Genomic DNA, 18,644 nt, shown 5'->3' with positions numbered 1-18,644 from the left:
CAAAGAGCAGTCTAAATATAATCGTAATACAGGCTAGGTCATCAACGGTTGAGCAACATTCAAAAATAAGTTCTCTCCAAAGGAGGAATTACGGCCTGCAAATGAAAAAAAGAAAAACACTTACAAACACTCCTAACTAACTAAACTATCGCACTATAATCAAAGATAAATAATAAATTGTTCCTATCATTCACAATCACGACAAGCAAATAAATATAAACAAAACTATACTTACTCAAAAATAATCAAACACTTCTACGCTGGTAAAAGAATAAAAATCATAATCCAGCACTCACAAACACAACTGCTGCAGTCAAATCAAAATAATCATTCACCCAAGACATTCACCACTGTCGTAACCTAACTAAAAACATAAACAAACAATCTCATTTATACCAACAGTCTCTCTCACAACAAACAATCGATCCACTAACTACCTTTCACTCGCTGACACACACACACACTCTCTCTCTCTCTCTCTCTCTCTCTCTCTCTCTCTCTCTCTCTCTCTCTGGATTTGGCAAGCAAAAAATAAATAAAAATAAAACAAAAATCAATCCTCCACAATATACACAACTTTCTTCTACATTAATATTGTTATTGCACAAATGCATGATATTCAGAATGCGACCTCATGTTATAAGCCTTCTGTATTAAAACAATTACACCTATTCTTTTCTGCTGTATAATTTTTTATACCAAAAATCCCATGGTAGTTACATCATCCACTATATTAGCCTCACAAAGTGAGTGTAACTTTATCTACCATCAGCCTAGAGCACTTACCTGCAAAATTCATCAGTTCAAACAATCCAATCCTACTGGTAATTGCAAAAAAAGTCAGAAGTTAATCTCACCAACACTTGCCACCTAAATTCATTAAACAACACTTCAATTTCCTAATTATACTAGCATATTTGTAATCAAAGCCCTGCTGCTTCCTCTGGTCGCCTTGGTGACCGCGGAGGTATCAGCAGTAGGGGATTCAGCGTATGGAACTTCTTTTCTGGTGGATAACGGGGAAGGGTGGGCTGTACCGGCCAAACTCGGCTGAATCCCTCATCAGGCTGGGAGGAGCGGAGAGAGGAAAGACCCCCTTTTGTTCCTTTGTTTGATGTCGGCTACCACCCAAAATTGGGGGAAGGGCCTTAGTAAGTACATAAAATTATGAAGGATATTTAATTGATTAGCCTACATTGCTCGTAATTTGCTATTTCAAACATGTTTATATTTCATTTGCTAGCAATATATTTAGTATTATAAATCATATAGAAAAGCCATGCTACTGTTCTTTTTTCTGTACTATATTTGTATTTAATAACCTTAGGTTGCATATGTCAATTCTGAGCTTCGTATATTTTATAGTTTTGAATAGCCCAGTCCACCAAATGTGAACAATTTTAATGCATTTATCATTACATTACGACTCTGGCTGATGAGCCTACTACCTGATGTAAGGTGTCCACTGCTATTAAAATTTTCTTCATTGTTACTCTATCGTCTTTTGAAGGCAAAGCCATGCATCAAGCACGCGTGTAGAAATGTGTATATAAACTATAAAAACTTCAAAATAACAAGAGGGAGAGAAACAGGATAGTGTGCCGAGTGTACCCTCAAGCAAGAGAACTCTAATTCAAGACAGTGGAAGACCATGGTACAGAGGCTATGGCACTATCCAAGACTAGAGAAAAATGGTTTGATTTTGGAGTGTCCTCCTAGAGGAGCTGCTTACCATAGTTAAAGAGTCTCTTCTACACTTGCCAAGAGGAAAGTAACCACTGGACAATTACAGTGGAGTAATTAACCTCGTGAAAGAAGAAGACGTGTTTGGTAATTTCAGTGTTATCAAGTGTATGAAGAAAGAGGAAAATGTGTAAACAATAGGCCAGACTATTCTGTGTATGTGTCGGGAAAGATGAAATGAGCCGTAACCAGAGAAAGGGATCCAATGCAGTACTGTCTGGCCAGTCAAAGGGCCCAATAACTCTCTAGCGGTAGTATCTCAACGGGTGGCTGGTGCCTTGGCCAACCTACTACCTATTGTGATATAATTAGAGTTTTAAATAAACAAAAGTGATATTCTGTATTTGGAGCATTGTTGCAAGGCCTCAGGTTCGATGTTTATTCGAAATTAATTGATAAATGATCACACTTGAGTTCATATGCAGGTTCTTCATAATTGCAGGTAATTTAATTAGTTTTTATATAATACTCATAATACCACTTGTCATTCACTCTGTAGCAGTATCTCTATATCATAATTGTGTGTGTAGAAAATTGATGAATCCGGACAAACTGAGGTCCAGCTAATCAGAAGTAAGCAAGTGGCTCCAATTTAATACATTTATGCCAGCTTAAGAAAAAAAAATAGAGTATAGGGAACATTCTTATTTCCAAAAATCCTGGGATATAAAGACACAGGACTATCTACCTGATGTTTCGATTGTGTTCCACTGCTAAGTTTGTAAGTACTGCATCATGACTAGGCGTTTCAACATATTTGAATCACAATATGGACCGACAGGCACCTATTACAGTTCATGTTTTCTAGAATATAATAGTTTTGAGTAAACTCAATTACTGGTGAATTTTTTAACTGGATGCATAAAGGATTGTTTATCATAGCCGCCACCATATGTATTTATTTTCTTTGTAACATAAATCTCCAAATAATATCTATTACTAATATTGATTTCAGAGGTGGACAAACACCTTTTAATGCAAATATCTTCTAAAGCAATCGTTGGATCAGATTGATATTCAAGCACATTACCTATAACATTCCAACCTAATTCATGTCGAACCTACCATATTACTATATGCATTAGGTTGGCTGAAGGACATTAATCCTAATCCAATGTCAGGTGTTATACAGAATCTGAATATTAAGGGGTAGAATACGCATCTAGTCCCTCCACCTACACCACAAATAACCTACAGACCATTCCACCCCTCTCCGTTCTCCTCTCCATACCAACCATATCCCACCTTAGAAGATTCGTGTTTTGGTTATTCTAATTACATATATAATATTTGAATATAACAATCTGTATATGTATATATATATATATATATATATCATATATGCATATATATATATATATATATATATATATATATGTGTGTGTATATATACATATATATACATATATGTATATATATATATATATATATGTGTGTGTGTATATACATATATATATTATATATATATATATATATATATATTTATATATATATATATATATATATGTGTGTGTGTGTGTGTGTATGTATATGCCATAATGCCATATATTATAAATGACATTGGATACATTTACTGTTATTGTGCCCATGAAAGCCAGAGTGAGTGAAAAGACCATGTAATCAAAGGGTAATCGAAGGCAATCAGAACAATGAAATAATATTGGTTTTGGGTCATCCCAATAAATCGTTCATGTTGGCATTATGTTATTTATATATATATATATATATATATATATATATATATATATATATATATATATATATATATATATATATATATATATTAAGTAAATAAATATACACACTTATATATATATATATATATATATATATATATATATATATATATATATAACACATATATATATGTACATATATTTATATATAAATATACATATATATATATATATATATATATGTATATTTATATACCTAAATATATGTAATATATGTATATATATATACATATATATATATATATATATATATAACACATATACATATATGTACATATATTTATATATAAATATACATATATATATATATATATATATACGTATATATGTACATATATATACACATATATATATATATATATATACAATAATTTATTCAAGATTTACTTATATATTTCATTTATGCATTGAAGAGAGGTTAGCCAGCTCTTAAGATGAGTTCCTCTCGTGAAGATTTAAGATTTGTATGTAAATTGCGTAAGACTTTCGTCGTTAATTTCATTGTACTCTTTATTTAAGGCAGTATATGTAAATATACGTTATTTTTAAGAATTAACCTTTTATTTCACCTAATTTTGTTACAAAGTCTTACGTAATCTGTTTGAGAGTGTTATGTGATTCGTGCGAGATATGAATAAGGGCTTATGTAATGTTCTTTTATGATTTCATGAGATATTGCGTCATGTTTGAGAGAAAATACGCAATTCTTATATTGTGCCATGTTCTTTGGAATATTCCCGAAAATCCTAGCATTAGATCTTATCTTTTTTTTTTCATTTCGAGGACAGAGGGTTGCATGGGTACGTCTTCAAGAGAGCAATACTTGGTAACTATGACACCCTTAGGCCAGCCCCCAAGCTACCAGATTTTGGGCCTGGAACATTCTGGAAGTAGCTAAGTTTCATATAAAGGCGATCCCAGGGTTGCATAGATCCGATAGAGAATTCCAGCCTTAAGTCTTAGCCATCTCCCTCTCTCTTTCTCAGCTCAGTGTATTGTTTTAAAAGTGTTCTGTGAAATTTCAAGTTTTGGTGTGACAGGTTTTTGTAAACATAGTGAGTATTTATAAAAATTCTCTTAGAGCTTTTGTAACTGGCCCTGTAGTAACGTGAAAGGAATTTGTATTGTTATCTGGTTAACTATATTCATTGAGTGTTAAGACTATAATTAAATGTGTAAAATATTATTTCAAGTGAAACAAGTGATTGTGTAATTTTCATAAGTACTATTTCTTTTATCTTAGTCTAAGGTTTATTCAGATTTAGTATTTCAAGTCAAGTGATTATATAATTTTCAGATCATAACATTTTTGTCTTAATCTAAGTTTTGTTCAAACTTAGTATTTCGAGTGATTTATTTGTTTTATGTAAATTCTTTTCAGTGTTGTAATTTATATAGAATATATTTATTTTTGTAAGGAGTATATTATTCCAATCACCAGTGTTTAAATTAGTATTCACTCGTACCCCTGTTAAAGAATTGAAGTAAGAATTGTTTTGAATAGAACGTAAAAATAATTACCCAGTTTTATTTCGAGTGTACTTAAGAGACCTTTGGATATTCAGTGTATTATATACAACTGTCTCAGAGCTCGGGTATTAATATTTTCAATTGCAACAGATTTAATGTAAAAACAAACAGGTGAGTTTGGAACTCGAGAGGTTGTATAGCTTGCCAGTCGTAATTTATATATATATATATATATATATGTGTGTGTGTTTATATATATATATATATATGTATATATATATATATATATATATGTTTGGTTCCCAGACATGTGACCATTGTATGATATATATATATATATATATATCTTCTTCCACACAGCTATTCCTATATTAAGTGGTCGGTTGTCTGATGCTCCCTCTCCAATCCTTTTAATCAAAAGCATCCTCTTCCACCAAACCTCTCCCTTCCATTTCATCCTTCACCTTTTCTCGCCATCTAGTACTCGGCCTCCCTCTTGATCTTCTTCCCCTTACAGGTTCCTCCCAAATCCTCCTCACTCTTCCCCCACCATCCATTCTTAACACGTGCCCAAAACATCTCAGTTGTGACACTCATATCATCTCAGAAATCTTTACTTCACCTATCATTCTTATTTCATAATTTTTCAATCATTTAAACAGATATATTTCTGTAATCAACCTTATCATTCTCATCTCTGGTCTCTCAAGCTTTGCTTCCTCTTTCCATCTTAAACCCCAAGTTTCCTTTCCAAACATTAACAGTGGTCATAATACGGGGCTATAGATCTTGACTTTTATCTTGATTGCCATTTTCCTATCACATACCACTCATGCTAGCTACCTTCACATCCCCATGATGCTTTTATCCAATTCTCAACTTCACCCTCACATCCTCCCTCCTGAGTTATAGAACCCAAGTATCTGAATTGTTCTACCCGTTTTATATCTGAGCCTCTACATTCATGTAAGGTTATCTGTCCCTACCTTCCTTACTGCTAACCATGTTCACCCTCAAACCACCCTTTTTTAAAGTCTCTTGCCACTCTACCACCCTTCTCTGTAAATCTTCCTCATTTTCTGCAGTAATCACCAAATCTTCTGCATATAATAACTCCCTCAACTCTTCATTTCTGATCCCTCCACTTAACACACACATATCAGCACAAATAAGAATGGTCTTAATGCGGACTTATGATGTAACCCAACACCAACTTCAAAGGTTGCTGTTTTTCCTGACGCTGAGATAACTTATGTCTTTGTTCTTTTGTAAATTATCTCTACCATTCTAACCAACTTCTCTGGGGCTTTCCTCTTCCTCAAGCACCAAAACATCACTTCTCTTGGTATTCTGTCATAAGCCTTCTCTAAATCTACAAAAGCACAGAGGAGCTTCTGGTTTCCCCCTAATCTATTTCCTCTTAAATGCCTTACTATAAAGATGACATCCACAGTCCTTCTCCCCCTCATGAATTCATACTGCTGTTTCCCAATCTTTACAATCTCTCTTAATCTCTTATCTAGTACCCTCTCTAAACCTTTCAAACCCTACTCTGTTAATAAAATTCCCCTGTAATTACTGCATTCCATGATGTCACCTTTCTGCTTAAATATGGATATCATTAGTCTCTCACCCCAGTCTTTAAGTATTATTTCCTCTTTCCATATTGCTCTCAATAAATCCAACATCTATTCTTCCCCTTCTGTAGCTAATATCTTGACCAATTTAATTTTGAAACTGATGAACCTGGTGCTTTACCATTCTCCCTTCTACTCAATGACCACTTTATTTATGTAATCTGTATCTCCATCGCTGAACACTTCACTTTTTGTGCTTCTCCCAGCTCCTCTTTCTTATTTTCAATATTCGATGGTTGCCCATAATATTCTCTCCATCATCTCTTAATGTCTTCATCCCTATGCAATATATTCCCATCTCTATCCCTGATGACTACTGTTACCCCCAATTTTTTATTTGCCTTTTCTTCAAGCTTGAAATCATATAGATATCCTTTTACCCTTCCTTTGTTCCTAGCCTTTAATTAAACTGCTCTACTGCTCTTCCAATAGCTATACCTACTTTCCTCTTGGATTTTTTTTCCTCTTCTCTGAACTGTTCCTCGGCTCCCTGTGCCTGTCTTACTTTCCAGTTCTTGAATACCTTTTATTTTTCAACTGATTCTTGAACCTTTCTGTTCCACCATCACTTTTCTACTTTCGACACACCTTATTGGCTAGTTCTTCCCACTAATTCCTCTATTTCCCCTACACATATTTCTCCTATACCCGACCAAATTTTTTTCCACCCTGTTACCTTGTTCCATCTCTAAGTTCAACCTTTCTAGTTGTCTCTCTCTCTCTCTCTTACATTCCTCCTAAATTTCTCACACTTTTCTCCTTTAAGGTTCCAAATCTTAATTCTAGATCTCCTCTTTCTCTTCTTGGAGTTTCTATCTTTCATTCTAAATCCATCACTACCAGTCTATGCTGCTTAGCACAAGTTTCCCCCAAATTCACTTTACAGTTCATTACATTTTTCATGTCAGCTTCTCTAACAAATAAGTAATCTATTTGGCTTTCCACTTTCATAGATTATCATATGCTTATCCAACTTCTGGAACCAGGTGTTCATACACGCTAATTCAAAACTCTGAGCCATCTCTAATACATACTCTACATCCTCATTTCTAATTCCCAACCCATGGCCACCATGTACCTCCTCATATTCTCTTCCCCACTCTGCCATCTATATCTGCTCCTATGATTAGCTTTTCTTCCTCTTTCACTTATCAAATAGCAGCCTCAAACTCCTGTCAAAACAATTATTTTTCTTGTTATTATCAACCCATCTGGGAGGCATATGCTGAAATGATATTCATCATCTGATCCCCTATTATTATTGGGATCTCTAAAAGCCTATCATTAATTCTCTTTACTTACTCTACTTTTTCTTTTCAGCTATTATCTATAATGACCCCAACTCCAACTCTCCCCTCTCTTGCCCCGCTGTAATAGAGTTTATACCCTTGAGGGATCCTGACGTGCGTTACTTACAGGGGACGCCATAGCCGTCACCACATCTACGATAGCATCAGGCATGGCTCATAATTTGACAGATGATTTTTACGATCGCATGCCCCCACAGCAGTCATCAGTCATCAACCACAGTTATTGGCAGTTTGACTAGATAGTCCAACTGCAAGGCAGCAGTTTCCACAGTTATTGACAGTGGGCTTAGCCTTTGGCTAAACAGCAAGACTACAGGGTAGCCGCTGTCCTTTTAGTCTCTTTCTACGACATACAGGACGTACAGGGCAATATATATATATATATATATATATATATGCTCCCACTTCATGTAATTAATGGAATATATGTATTAGTATGTACAATAAATTACGAAGCATCTATGTATATATTAATAACTATTAAGCAATTTACTATTATTATTATTATTATTATTATTATTAGCTAAACCACAACCCTAGTTTGGAAAGTTTGATGCCATAAGCCCTTTGGTCCTAACAGGGAAAATGGCCCAATGACGAAAGTAAATAAATGAGCTATATATGAGAAACGATGAATAGGGAACATAAAATATGTTTAGATAAATATGTCTTATATAAATTATGAAGGCAGACTCATAACATCCTATTCAACATAAAAAAAAAACATATGACAGTTGATAGATATAGGCTACAGTACATCTTTGTGAAATCAAATAAACGGTCAGATACTTCGGTACAATAGTCCAGGAGAATTATGGTTTGACCCATGACAAATTGCAACAGAATTTATTTCTATTGCACATAATTTAAGCAAGTTTCAATAACATCATATCTAAAATGTAGAAAAAAATATAGGTATTTTTGTATTAACATTTTTGTATTTTACCTATTTCACTCTAAAATTCACATTCGGTCGCCTACTTTGTCATGTCAAAACTTTAATTTCTCAATACTACTAGTCTTAGGCATTTATATTTTATGTTATATGAAAGGCCATAGTAGTGGCTTTAATGTTGATATTCAATCAAGTACTTTTCACTCAAAATCTTGATGATGTTCCTTGTCATATTTTCCCTACCCCCTTAACCCTGGATAGGTACGATGGGTCGTTTGCGACCCCGAGCTTAAAAAAAAAACAGGTTTTTCTCACGTGACTCACCCCCGTGACTGAATTTGTGGGTGATCGACCTGCAGGAGGTGTCTCCCCTACACGCTCTAGTAGTGTCCAGATGTGCATTGCTGTAGCTGTACTCCTTCCCCGATTTCTGAGACGCGTCGGGGTCGAGCGCGACCGAGTTTACCCTTCTAAGGTAGTTTGCATAATTATCAAAGTTATTACGTATTATGAAATTGTCGTAGAATGGTGCAACTTGTATAGGTTATCAGTTGTGGAAAGTCTTGGTGGATTGTTTGGCTACCATGTGCATTATTTTTTTTTTAGTTAAAATGTCGTTCATCACCACGAGGACCATTTTACCGCGAGTGCCCCTTTTTTATTTTTTTTCATTTTTTTGCCAAGTCATTTTTCCGTAAGATATTGCCAAATAGGGTCGTAAAACTTTTGCTTGTTTAGTGTTGGAAAGTGTGTCTAGATGATCTGGCTACCCATGCATGACTTTGTTTTTGTCAGATACGACGTAGTTATTGGTATATTGGGTATTTAACTGCGGTTACCAATTTCTGTTTTTTTTCAATATTTGTAAAAATTACTACGTAGTAAGGAATTGCCGTATATTATTGATTTTTTTTTCATGTTTATGTGTTAGAAAGTGTGCCTTGATGGTTGGGCTAACACGTGCATGTCTTTTTTTTTATCTGAGATGCCGTATATTAGAATGTCGGGCATTTTACCGCGAGTGTCCCTTTTTCATTTTTTTTCATTTTTTTGCCAAGTCATTTTTCCGTAAGATATTGCGAAATAGTATCGTAAAACTTTTGCTTTTTTAGTGTTGGAAAGTGTGTCTAGATGATCTGGCTACCCATGCGTGATTTTGTTTTTGTCAGATACGACGTAGTTATTGATATATTGGGTATTTAACTGCGGTTTTCAATTTCTGTTTTTTTTTCAATATTTGTAAAAATTTACTACGTAGTAAGGAATTGCCGTATATTATTGATTTTTTTTCATGTTTATGTGTTAGAAAGTGTGCCTTGATGGTTGGGCTAACACGTGCATGTCTTTTTTTTTTTATCTGAGATGCCGTATATTAGAATGTTGGGCATTTTTCCGCGAGTGCCCCTTTTTATTTGTTTTGCTTTTTTTTGCTTAGTCATGTTACCGTAAGGAATTGGCAAGTAGTGTCGCAAAACTTATAATTTTATAGTGTTGGAAAGTGTTTCTAGATGATCTGGCTACCCATGCCTATCTTCTTTTTTTAGCCAGATATGGCGTATATATAGGTATGTGTTCGATTTTCCTGTGATTGCCATTTTTTCGTTTTTCCCCATTTCTTTCAAAATTACTACGTACTAAGGAACTATCACAGAGTAATTATTCATTTAGATGTTTATTTGTCGGAAAATGTGCCTTGATGGTTTGCCTAGCACGTGGCTGAATTTTTTTTTTCTGAAATGCCGTATATTAGAATGTTAGCCATTTTTCCGCGAGTGCCCCTTTTTATTTGTTTTGCATTTTTTTGCTTAGTCATGTTACCGTAAGGAATTGGCAAGTAGTGTCGCAAAACTTATATTTTTATAGTGTTGGAAAGTGTTTCTAGATGATCTGGCTACCCATGCCTATCTTTTTTTTAGCCAGATATGGCGTATATATAGGTATGTGTTCGATTTTCCGGTGATTGCCATTTTTTCGTTTTTTCCCAATTCTTTCAAAATTACTACGTACTAAGGAACTATCACAGAGTAATGATTCCTCTAGATGTTTATTTGTCGGAAAATTTTGTTTACTTTTTTTTTGATTGAATATCATCAAATTTTTTTAGCTAAAATATTATATTGTTTTACATTTTTTTTTTTCGATTTTATTTCCCTTCAAAAAAATTTTTTTGGGTCAGAATTTTAATTTTATAGTCGTAAAATAATCGACAATTATCCAGCAACCCACCATACAATTTTTATGCATATCCAATAATAATTAGATTAGTAAATAACACCTTGAAATTGACATACCCTTCCTACATTTCAAGTGGCAGATTAGGGAGTCTGAGTCAGTGTGGTTGGTGGCCATTTTGTGGACATATCCGAAGCGTAAGCTGCCCTATCTATATATATTCTTGTTCCCTATAGAATTTGTGATATTTTGGTATATTTTTACCTGCATAAATATCATATTATATATTAAATATATGTATTTTTTTACGAAATTTCTAAGTACTCAAAAAATTACCTTTAGATATGGCCCCTGATATAAATGTAATTTACAAAATAATGAAGATTTTTTTACATATTTCTATTTTAGGATAACATATGTTTATTCCCTAAAAAAATTAGCCACTTCCTATTTCATTTGGGTACCCAAAAAAATTAATGAAATTTGGAAAAATATTTTTGGCCAAAAAAAGTTACCCTTTTTTTCTCATTTCAGATCTTCACCTCCATGGGTCTGACTTCATCCAAAATACATCAAGATGTGTCCTAAACATTCAAGAATCAATTCCTAAAAGGATTTTTGTATATATGTATAAACTTTTTTTTTATGAATTTTTATGTCAGGTCTTTTTTTTTCTACTTAATTTTTTAAAATATTTATAATAAATAGTTTTTCTACAGATGAGTAGTATTTATCTTTACAGTTGTTTTAAGCATTCATTGAAGTTTTTTTTGGCAAAAAACAAAGGAGGTTACTGCAAAAACTGATTTTTCAAGAATTTTTTTTGGCGTCGGGGTCGTTCGCGTCCGAGTATACCCTTAAAGGGGTGTCCGAGGAGCGTACCTATCCAGGGTTAAATGTTGATGGAGGGTTAACTGACAGGTGCCCAACAGGTTTCAACATTAATTTGTCAATCAAAACTGCTCTAGTCCAGTGTGATAAAGAATAAGATTTAAGAAGAAAGAAAATATAATTATTAACCCAATGTGGGAAATCACATACAATTGAATATTCTGTAAAGTTGCACAGTTGACCTATAACTATGTAGTATTACCAACAAACAAAGGTTAGAAGTAAAAGACTGATATGACATGTTTAACATATCAATTATTATATCATTTATCTAAAACACAGTGTAACATAGAATAACAACTCTATATCTTCAAGTTTAAAAGCATTATTCAAACTCATTGTTAGGATCATCAAGAAATTCAATAGTGCACGAGTTCAGGCAGCCAGCTCCATGGCATTCTCCTAAGGCATTGGAACAATGGAGACCATGTTTTCAGTAAGTGCATCGTTGGCTACTGCAGTCCTGCTTACAATTACACATTATCATATTGAGAAGAGACTGAGGTGCAGGAGGCTTGTCCATCATTAGTGGACTTAGCACACCACCATCTATTTTCCATCCCAATACAGTTGGATCAATATAATTCCCAAGCCACTGCTGCAACTGGCAGTGCGCCCTATAGCTATGGTATTTGGCTGCATTTGATGTTGGTGAAAGTGTTTAGGGCTGTACATATATCATATGGGTTGCTACTTTTGAGCAGAGCCTTTTATATCTGAGCTTGTGAAGATCATCTCCCAGACAGCTATTATGAACAGACACTAGCGCTCGTTCACCTGCTGCTGCAATAACATTCTTAGTTTTCTTAAACTCTGCAGCTTGCTCAATGAAGTGTTTGCTCTTTTCCTTTTTCAGTGATATACCTTTCCCAAGTCCAAATAGTCTCGAGGTGGTGTAACACCCCATGATGATATGTATAAAGATGATACTGTCACATACTGCTGTACCAAGAGATTTCTTCAGTTTACATATGTTCCATACATTGCATCATGATTTGCTGACCTGTTGTGTAAGAAGGAATATGTCAACAGAAGGTAAATCCCCATAATAGCACAAAAGAACCAATAGATCAGTGTCGTCACCAATCACTTCTGTGCATGTGTTTGCTGTTGATTCTATGGCTTTCTGTACTATTAAAAGATCAGCATTACATTTTGCATGAGCTGTCTCAGTCATTTTCCTCCAATTTTGCTGACAGACAGGTGGTTAATAAATTCCTGTTTGTTCTGTTTATTTGACAAATTTTTCATTCTTCAATTTCAGTTGCATTTGCCCAGTAAAGTTTATTAAAGGACCACTTATGCAGTTTGTACTTCTCATATGGGTTAGGTCCTTTGTTGTTGGTTCATCAGGGTACTCATCAAATATGATTATAGGTCCTTCACCATATTTATTTACATGAATGACATAAATTTGGCATATTCTGTCATAGGTTTGGCCAGCTTTCCATCCTATCCTCTGAAGGAATGAGCCTCCGTCTAAGTTCTAAGACATACTGAACTGTACCAGCTGGTGGTTATTCAATGTGATCATACAGTTTGCACAGATGATCTGCCAAGGTGGACTTGTTTGCTTGTTTCAATATTCCAGCTGTGTCAAACATAGATGTTGGGAAACTAGAGAGTTCATATTTCAGTAATCCCTCAAGTTCTATACCTTGTGATCTATTAGCAATTTTCACTAAATGCTGAAACATTAACTGTGGGTCAACATGGATGGTACCTTGATCTACCTTCACTGCACTTTTTGCGCCTGATGTATTAGCTCGCTTTTACTTTTTGAATGAGTAATTCATTGGATCTTCTCCAATCATATCATCCAGAATTTTATTTCTAACTATGGAAATTGATATCGTCTTTGACAGTAACCCTAGTTGCAATGTTACGTAAAGGTAAATCATCACTGAAAGGATTCATCATATCTAAGAACTCAAGGAGTGCATTTAGGTCTTCATTATCTCTTGTAGAGCGGGCTTTAGACATATCAACATGATGGTCTCCCCCTGTGCACTGCTCTCCAGTAAGTTCTTGCATGGCATTATTGATATGAGCACAAACTGACATTGAGAGGAGCCATGTCAGCATCTAAGATTTTGTCATTCCTCTGCCTGTTGTTAGACCTCTAGTGCTTTTAATGTTCCCCATGGGAACTTATTCAATTATTAAATCTGATGACAATCCTTCCCAACACCTGTCACTTCTCCTTCTTTACAACATGAAGCCCTGCTTTGAAATTGTTGTATACATCAGGATGGTTACTTTCTAGGTTAAGCATGTCTTGCAGATATAATCTTGCAAATTTTTCATACAGGTTATGACCAGATGCAGCAAAATAAGGAAGCATCTCTGACAGTGATCGTAGATGGGGCTCCCAGTTTCCTATCCTCAGCTTTAATATATGTGAGTAATATATTTACCATGTCCATATATTGCAGCCAAAGTTTTGAGGTGCGTTGTAACTTTAAATCATCTCTTGCTGCAGCTGCATGTTGGATAAGTTTCTTCAGCATATTGTCAGAACAAACTTCTTCAACTGTTTTGTTTTTCTTTAAAAGATTTCATTTAGTTGTGACAGTTTATCTAGATTTGCTTCACTCAATTTACTTGAAAGTAATAATTGATTCAATACAGCAGTTACTAAGATGTGGACACGGGTAGCACGAGAGATAGCAGCTCCACTGAGAATATGAATGTCCTACAGTATTTTAAGCAAATGTCACCTCAAGGAGCTCTTTCATTAAATGTCTAATACAGAACAAGTAGCTCATCTGTACATGGAAACCACCTAATCTCAAGACTATTGGCTCCAAATCTTTTGATTTATCTTCATTATCAATAATAACCCTTGATTTCCACCACAGCTGTCGGTCAAATGTTATTATTAGTGTAACATCACACTTCTGTTCTTGTTGAAATAAGTAGAGCAATGTAGAATATATGCAAGGATATTACTTGGATCCATGTTTAACATTGGAAGGAATAATACAGAAGATTTGCCTGGATGATCTCCACTATACACACCTTGCATTACACTAGATCATGCATGCCAGGGAACCTTGAGGAGCTTTGATGCCCTCCACAAACCATTGAGATTTTCTTTGGGGTCTTCTACATCTAATACTTGTAATAGTCCATACCTAGTATTAGGCATTGTTGTGTAAATACACAACAACTGGACAGAAATGGATACTGATCTTTCCAACCTCATCAATTTCCTTTGCTGATACTGAAACTCTCTTGACTATCCTGGAGTGCTTGATGCCTGGAGTAATAGAAGCAATCGTACCCATGGCAGGGAATGTATTATATCCTTCTATCGTCCTGAGATTGTGGTCCAAATATTCAGTAATAAACTGCATGAACTGACCATCTCATGTATTAGATGACATATCTCCTAACTGTTCAAATTGTTTGATTGTCTCATATGAGTTGCAAAATCCATGTTTATCTGTAAGAAAATCAGTAAGAAATCTTGAGCCCAATTGGTGGTGCATTTGTACGCCAAGCCCTAGTTGAAGAGGCTGGGTTAAACTCTAGGTCTTACAGCTTGCATAATAGCCTGTGCAATGGAGGCAAACTTCACATCTGTGTTTTTTTCCTGTGATTATATCACCAAGCAAAATTTTCAATGGTTCTGGAATGAGCCCTACTGAGTTCTCTAATGACATTTCACTACTAGCTGGATACATCTGTGGGGAAGCTTCAATACACTTAATGTCATTATTCAGTAATTTGCCTGCCGACTCGATTATAAGTAGTTTCTCTTTCTCTGCATCTTAATCCTTAAGGGTTTTGTAAAATTGATGTAACAGCGCTGTTGCTGTAGTTGTAAATGTTACTACATTCTTTTTGCCATTGACCTCAGTTAATACAGTTTTATTGCCAAATGTTTCAGTAGCCTTTCCTCTATATACTTGAAACTATATGGATTGCAATCAAGGTGTAGATACTCTTTCATTCAGTTAGTGAGATCTGTAACTGTTGTCATTTCATCATAATTTTCCTCAAGACAGTTGGTCACATTCATAAATGCTTTATGTCTTTCAGCATCTTGTAGTCGACCATACTTGAGATTTTTAGATGGTGTTTCTGAAAATATGTAAGGTATTTATTAAGTACAGGGTATAAAGTTTTCTTATGTTCTATGGTATTAATTTTGTCAGAATATCATCAATAGGTGCAACACAGATAGACCTTAGGTACTATAGGTCTGTATTGTAAAATCTAATTTGTTACTATTATCAATTTGAAACAAAACATAAACTGTCGGTAAAGTTTGCAAAAAATACCATCATATACAATATGTGGCATAAAACGTCCAGTTCTGAGTTTTGTACTGCATTCTTGATGGTAAATAGCATCTGCTACATGAAGATCGTGACAATCCTGTATTTTAGCCTTCACCTTTGCAACCCATGTATCTTCCATGAGATTGCATTCCTTTAGTTTAAGATGGTATGATCAAAGTCTTGCTTTCACAGGAAAAGCATCTGATCCTCTTCTTTTGTGATCACGTTTAGCTGGTTTTTACAGAATAGACAATGGTGTTTGAAGTTGAAAACACATTATTTCGAACGGAGTGTTCGACTTCCTGGCTCATCCTTCAAACAGGCCTTCCTAAAGTCAGTGGCAATACAGTTGGCATTTGTGTATTAATGACGGCACTCCTGATGAACTAGCTGCCCTTGCACAACTTTAATATTGTCCCCTCGTTTCCTAGAGGCTTCTATTATGCCTACAGAACCTTTCTGTGTAAGACAGAGGGTCTTCTGACCATCATACAAAGATGATGTACATGAACACATATGTCATCCATCTTCTGCATATAAAAGAAGCATTAATTCTAATATTTCAATAAAATTCACACTTTAAACTTATATGTTAAGTACAGAAGTATCAGACAAATAAAACATTGCATAAGTAAAAGGTCAGGTGTTATGTAATGTCGTATTTCTTATAAATAACACTTGTTTTTGCTTAATTTCTTTTTACAAAAATTCCACATGGGACCTCTTTAACAAACAAGAAGTCTGACCAGTCTTTACTCTAATCTATATTCCTAATAATATTGTTTATGTTATTACTTTTTGTTTATGAATGGGATTTGTAATATTTACATATTTTTTTCAAACATTCCACCTGGAGCCTCTTTATAGAAAATGGAACCTGACCATGTTACCTACAGAATGTCTGCAAAATGCATTTAATTTGAAAATATTATGTGGAGTAAACTTATAACTAAAATGTCTGTAGAAAATTGGTGCATAAATATTATTTTTCACATATTGGATATATAATTGCAGATGATTGATGACATTATTTGCTAGAATAATTAGCTCTTGTGAAGTAAATTTCACATATGAATCTAAACGTTCTAAACAAATTTCAGACGCAGACTTAAAAATTAGGGGTAGGGGTAATTCTATAGCGTATATACTTCAACCTATATGTTAAAATCTATAAATGAGATATTTTTTGCGATATATAAGTCCTTACCTTTCAATCTATATATAAATATAGCAGCTCTATAGTTATAATTATGAAAATATATGCATTTACTACCTCAAAAATAGCCGTCATTGTAAGATGATGCCGAGAATGTGCCTGTTTTAGAATCATAGTTTAACAAAAAATGCCTGTATATTTTTTTCTACATTTTGGATATGTTATACAACACACTTAACCAAATCATTTGCAATAGAAATAAATTCTGATTTGTCATGGGTTAAGCTATTTTTCACCTAAATCTGCTGGACTAATGATATACATATCTGACAATGATTCTTATATTCCGAGATATATTCTATACACTGAGGAGTAGATAAATCATACCACATACATCACCAAATATCTAAATTCAAGAGACCATAAAACATATGCTTCCTATACAGTATAAATCCATGAAGTTTCATACTGAGAAAACTTTGGCATTTCATACGTCACACATCCATACACTCTCCAGTACTGTATATTTATATATATATATATATATATATATATATATATATATATATATATATATATATATATATATATATATATATATATATATATATATATATATATATATATATATATATATATATATATATATATATATATATATATATATATATATATATATATATATATATATATATATATTTTTATATATATATATATATATATATATATATATATATATATATATATAATATATATATATATATATATATACATATATATATATATATATATATATATATATATATATATATATATATATATATATATATATATATATGGTCTGTAGTGATATAAAATTCTGGTTGAAGTGACTGTTATGGATATAAGAAATTCGATTAAGCTTTTAAAGAGAAAGAAATATACGAAGGTTTGGTGGAATTACAATGAAAACTGTGCAGCGTGGAGGGGATATAGTGTGCTTCAGTGGCTAACCAGAGTTTTACTGATTGACAGACTCATAAGGAATGGGTAGGTGAGGCAAATGGCAAGTTTCCTCCGTATGCTTCTATGTGACTTAACGGCTTTGTGTTATTATTTTTAGTAAAATCGTAACATAAGACATATAGGAATATTATGTTATATCGGCCATAAATTAGGTGGCGATGTTAAACATAGTGTGCTGAAAGACCATACTGATTCAAGGATCCGTTTAGGAAATACTTGCGCTAACGGCATTTGTCTGTCTCTGAAATAGATTAGAGCTACAATAAGTTACACTATAGGCATAATATTGTCCAGTCCTGATGTATATTTTGGTAATTGATAGGTATCCTATGTTAAATTA

The 18,644-nt window shown here is 33.8% G+C and overlaps 1 protein-coding gene across 2 annotated transcripts in view; it reads left to right on the top strand.

The window, feature by feature from the left end:
• The window catches only part of LOC137648622 (uncharacterized), a 448,032-nt gene that overhangs the window by 423,767 nt on the left and 5,621 nt on the right, over positions 1-18,644 (top strand). The gene's annotated exons all lie outside the window — the stretch shown is intronic.

The sequence above is a fragment of the Palaemon carinicauda genome, chromosome 10 (assembly GCF_036898095.1).
Source record: "Palaemon carinicauda isolate YSFRI2023 chromosome 10, ASM3689809v2, whole genome shotgun sequence".
Classification (NCBI taxonomy): Eukaryota; Metazoa; Arthropoda; class Malacostraca; order Decapoda; family Palaemonidae; genus Palaemon; species Palaemon carinicauda.
Note: the sequence above shows the minus strand (reverse complement) of the source record. Positions and strands in the feature narration are given on the sequence as shown.